A 6,000-nucleotide genomic window follows, 5' to 3' on the forward strand; every position below is an offset into this window, starting at 1 on the left:
TCGTGAGGCTCGCGGCCTGTGTGCAGAGTGGGCGGGAAAACGTGAAGGCAGGCAGCGGCCAGGACAGGGAATTCTAGTTCGGCAATTGACAGTTAATGACAACTGCAACTCCCGTGGGCAATGGGTAAAATAACTCTTAGCAAACAAATAGATAACTTGTATTACATACAAACACTTTAGTTCAGGAATTTAAAGGACATAATGATACATATTAAGTTTTGTGTAACAAAGATGTGGATTATTACCCAAATCCCAAAACGAAACAGAAAGAAAGAAAGAGATCAATTATATTAATTGCAACAAATGTGCGTATTGAACCTTTCCCATTGCGTGACTATCTAAATCACTGGGAAATGTTCATTTGTAGAATACAAAATTACAGTTACAACAAAACTCCCAATTTTGTTTGATCATTACAAGTGGAGATCTCTGTCCCGTGACTAGAGCAGCTTCTCTCCTTCGTGCAGTTTTATATTTCCATAATGAATTCTGTAGTAAATAAACAGATACTACTTTTTAAAAGGGGGAAAACCAACCTTTTTAAAGTCAGGGGGGAAAAAAAAGATCTATTTCTCAGGAGAAATGACTCTCAAGACAGTGAAATAATTGCTACAGCTTTTTTGGTGTGTCAAAGTTTCATCTAGCCCCAAGAGTCCCTTTGGACCTAAATTTAGTGAGAGTGTGATTAGGAAACCATTATGTTTGGCCTACAGGCTCATAGCAACTATTTTCTACAACTTAGTAATGAAATTGCTCTCCAGTTACTTCTACTGTACATCCCAGAAGTTAACCTTCACTTCTCATCTCCACACTGGGCTTTTATAAGTTGCTTCCTTGATTTTGTTGGGTCCTCCCAGTGACTTAGAAGGAAGCAGAGATGGTCACACCCATTTTTTTTTTTTTTTCCCCAGAAAGGAAGCTGAAGTCTGGAGATAGACTGTGATCAATCCACAGTTACACAATAGCAGAATTACAAAAGACTGGGGATGACAAGCTGGCACCCCAGAGGGCACAATGCTCTGGCAAGTAAGCACTTTCTCTTTGGTGGAAGCTTCTATGTACCCAAAACTTGTTTCTAATAAGACAAGTTTCTTGGGATTTGCTGTGAGCAGGGCATTACGAAAGGAGTAATGGAGCTGCCTTGCCTTTCCACTACCAATTCCCATAATGATTTCCTTCAGGCATGGACTCCTGGGAGGAAAAGCAGCTAAGACTACACATAAAGACACAAAATGTAAGATTTATCCATTCTGCTAAAATAGTCAAGGCTTTGGGGGCATAGTAAGGAGCCATAAGAATATTGACATTCCAGGACAAGAGCAACCCTCATTCATTTAGTCACTCAACTATTAATCTTTAATTATAACTGCACTAATCTACCTATTACTGGGTACTAGGTATGAAGCAGTGAGCTAAGAATTTTACATGTATTAGCTCACTCCTTACAGCTACCTATAGATAAGTAGCTACTTTATTATCTGGCTTTAACAACAACAACAACAAAAATGTGTGTGTGCCGTTAGTGTTGCTTGGACTCAGGGCCTGGATGCTCTTCCTTAGCTTTTTTAGCTTCAGGCTGGGGCTCTGCCACTTGAATACCAGCTCTACCTCCGGCTTTTTGATGGTTAACTGGTGATGAGTCTCTCTGATTTGTTGTCCAGGTTGGCTTCAAACCATGATCATCAGATCTCAACCTCCTAAGTAGCTAACAGGTGAGAGCCATGGGTGCCTGACTTATCTGCATTATTATTATTTTTTTAAACAGAGGAAGCTGACATACAGAAAGGTTAAGTATTGCACCTTGCCTGAGGTCACATGACTAGCTGTGGCTGAGCAGAGATTTGAGCTCTGGTCTGGCAAGCTGGCACCTAGCACTGTCAGGTAACAGACGTGGAGCTCACAGTCCATCTGGAGTTCATCAGGTATGAAACAAAAATACCTTGAAAAAAAAGTACCTTTGAGTAGGAGACAGTTCAGGCTGACAGAACCTCCAGGAACAGAAGAAAGCAGATGTGCTATGGGTTTTATTCACTTGGCTTGGGAAATTGGGAAGTTTCTGAGGCAGCAAAATAATGACCAAACTTGCATTATTTTATTTTATTTGTTGGTCATGGGGCTTGAACTCTGGGCCTAGGCACTGTCCCTGCACTCTTCAGCTCAAGGCCAGTGCTCTACCACTTGAGCCACAGCACCACTTCTGGTTTTCTAGTGGTTTATTGGAGATAGGAGTCTCACAACTTTCCTGCTGGACTGGCATTGAACCGTAATCCTCAGATCTCAGCCTCCTGAGTAGCTAGGATTACAGGCGTGAGCCACCGGCCCCCTGGATTGCATTATTTTATTAATTTTTTTGTCTGTCATGGGGCTTGACCTCTGGGTCTGGGTGCTGTCCCTCAGCTCTTCAGCTCAAGGCTAGTGTTCTACCACTTGAGCCACAGTGCCACTTCCACTTTTTCTGTTTATGTGGGGCTGAGGAATCGAACTCAGGGCCTCATGCAGGCAAGGCAAGCACTCTACCACTGAGCCATCTTCCCAGCCCCAAATTTGCATTATTTAAAGATCATTTGCAGGACCAGACTGGAGAGGAGGGAAAGAAGTCAGTGTAAGATCAGTTAAGCCAGGTGCGGTGGCTCACGCCTGTAATCCTAGCTACTCAGGAGGCTGAGATCTGAGGATCACAATTCAAAGCCAGCCTGGAGGAAAGTCCATGAGGCTCTTATCTCCAATCAACTGCTCAGAAAACCAGAAGTGATGCTGTGGCTCCAGTGGTAGAGTGCTAGTCTGGAGCTGAAGAGCTGAGGGACAGAGCCCAGGCCTACAGTTCAAGCCCCATGACTGGCACAAAAAAAAAAAAAAAAAGACCAGTTAAGAGTGTTTCTGAGCTAGGTGTCAGTGGCTTGTGCTGAGATTTGAGGATTGAAGTTTGAGGCCAGCCTGGGCAGGAAAGTCCATGAGACTCTTATCTCTTATTAACCAGCATCAAGCTGGAAGTGGAGACATGGCTCAAGTGGTAGAGCACTAGTCTCGGACAAAAAAGCTAAGGGACAGAATCCAGGCCCTGAGTTCAAGTCCCAGTACCTGAAGAAGAAGAAAAAAACGGCGGTATGATTCACTCCTGTATTCCTAGCTACAGCAAGAAGTCTAGAGAGGAAAATTACCATCCAAGGTCAGCCTCAGGTAAAAAGTGCAAGACTCTATCTGAAAAATAAAGCAAAGGAGGGCTGGGGCCATAGTGGTTTAAGTGATAGAATGCCTGCCTAGCAAGCGTAAGTCAAGGAATGATGACAACCATTGAAGCTGGGGAAGGAAGATAATAGATTCTCTGTTGGAAGGAATATGGCCCTGCTGACCCCCGCTGATCCCTGGGATTTATCCATAGAAATCCACTTGGTCTTCTGATATTTAACATTGTAACATCATAAGTTTGCCTCAACAGGTATCTAACATTTTGGCTCATTGGCTAGCGTTCCCCCAACTGAGCCACACCTCCAACCCCAAAAGATACATGCTTTTTCCACTATGTTTGGGGGTTTTCTTTTCTTTTTGTTGGTTGTGGGGCTTGAACCCAGGGTCTGGATGCTGTCCCAGAGCTCCATTTTTGCTCAAGGCTAGCCCTCTACCACTTTGATCCACAGTGCCACTTCCTGCTTGGGGGGGGGGGAGGGAGGGTTGTTGTGGTTTTATTTATTTATTTTGAGTCAGGGTCTTGTTTTGTTGCCTAAGCTATCCTAGAACTCCTGGGATGAACCAATCCTCTTGCTTCAGTTTCGTGAGTAGCTGGATGTGTAGTCATGCCCCACTGAGCCCAGCTAGGCTATGATTTTCTAGTACTACCTAGGACTGAGTGGAGAGGTGTAATTTCAGCGCACATATTTACCAGTGAGCGTACATCTCAAACAGCTGTCAGGAATAAAGAAGACATTCTAATCTCCCTCTACTTTATTTCTGTGGCTTTTGCCTCATTTGGTTCTTAACTTTGGTAAGACCACTCCCTAAAACAAAAGATAATTTTTTTCTTTCTTTTTTTTTTTTTTTTAGGTCTGAGATCTACCACTTTGGCTCATTGGCTAGCACTCTCCCAACTGAGCCATACCTCCAACCCCAAAAGATTTTTTGTTTGCTTTTTTGTTGGTCATAGGGCTTGAACTCTGTGCCTGGACACTGTCCTTCAACTCTTCAGCTCAAGGCTCGTGTTCTACCACTTGAGTCACAGTGCCACTTCCAGTTTTCTGAATGGTTTGTTGGAGATAAGAGTCCTATGGACTTTCCTGCCTGGGGCTGGCTTTGAACGGCTATCCTTAGATCTCAGCTTCCTGAGTAGCTAGGATTACAGGCATGAGTATCTGAGCCCCAGCTAAAAGATATATATTTATTTTTTTACTACTCATAAAATAAAATTTCTTTTTATATAAACATTTTCCTCAAGCCTACAGGAAATGAGAGACATAGTTCTCTAAAAGCAAATGATAATAGTTTTCAAAATAAGCAGAGAACTATTGGTTAGAAGCAAGGTACACTCTGAAGTGATCTAGTGCAAAGGTCCAAACCATGGAGGCTGAATTAATGGGACTTGAGTCCAGACCAGATGGGGATAAAGAATGCCCGAGTATGGAGCCAAGTGACTTAGACGATGGTGGTAATGGAACCACCAATATTAATGGAATATTCATCTCTCATTCTTGAACTAATTTAAAATACACATAGTAGGTTCTTCATATGTACCCAGTATTGTGTTTGCTGCTTAGGATCCAGTGCTAGGTATGGTGGGATGTCCACTCTTGCAGTCTTGTGAGGAAATACACAAATAAGACAGGATGGCTGAGTGCTGGTGGCTCACACCTATAATCCTAGCTACTCAGGAGGCTGAGATCTGAGGATTCCGATCCAAAGCCAGCCTGGGCTGGAGAGTTTGTATGAGACTCTTATCTACAATTCAATACCAAAAAGCTGGAAGTCGAGCTGTGGCTCAAGTGACAAAGTGCCAGCCTTGAGTGAAAAAGCTAAGGGACAGTGCCTAGGTCCTGAGTTCTAGTTCTAGTACCACACCACACAGACACACACCACCACCACCACCACCACCACAACAACAACAACAAAAGCCAAGGATGGGAGATGTACAGGCTATAGAGAGAACACAGTAGAGACACGTCTGTCTCAGATTTGAAGTGGAATTTCATCCAAGTGAGAAGAAACTTTCGGGATGAGGTTGAGAAGCAGGTTCCAAAGGGAACAGTGTGTGCAAAGGCCTAAGACAATGGAGCCTGAGGACAGCTGAGGTGAACGTCAGGACTCAGCAGAGGAACCCCTTTCCTGTGTAAATTCTCTTTCTGCAAGGGGCTCAGCAGAAAGCAGCCTGTTTCCCTCTACAGAGGTAGGAAGAGCGAGTCTTGACTGCTACCTGACCACAGGGGAGCAAACATGACTAAGTGCAGCAGCTGGGTGTTTCTGCCCAGGACTTTGCCCTTTGAAAGGAGAGAGATGGAAGGGACAGGTCTGATCTTGGAGGGGGTGGAAGGCCAACAACAGTGGGTATCCAATGGCCCCTAGTGGTTGTCCAGCCAGATTCTGTCTGTGCTATGTCTGACTAATTGCTGTTGTTTCCTACTTGGTTTTGAGATTGGTGAGAATCTTACATAGTTCAAAAGATTTTTTCCCCCACTACTTAGGTTGGCCACCAAAAATCCTGAATGGTTCAGAGCCAGGATAGTCTAGCTGGAGTTACAACAAGAGAGGGTAAGGGCAGCAAAATAAGAAAGGGGAAGTAGGGTCCCACAGAGTTTCTCCAGGAGCCTTTTGGGGGAAGACTTTGCTTTCCAGTAAAAAGAAAAAGAAAACATGGCATTGGTGATTCACATCTATAATCCTAGCTACTCAGGAAGCTGAGACCCAAGGATTGCAGTTCAAAGTCAGCCTGGGTAGGAAAGGCCACAAGAGTTTTTTTTTTTGTTGTTGTTGTTTTGTGTTTTTTTTTGGGTCCGGTCGTGGGGCCTGAACTCTGGG

The sequence above is a fragment of the Dipodomys spectabilis genome, unplaced genomic scaffold (genome assembly GCF_019054845.1).
Source record: "Dipodomys spectabilis isolate Male_0828 unplaced genomic scaffold, ASM1905484v1 ptg000002l, whole genome shotgun sequence".
Taxonomy (NCBI): Eukaryota; Metazoa; Chordata; class Mammalia; order Rodentia; family Heteromyidae; genus Dipodomys; species Dipodomys spectabilis.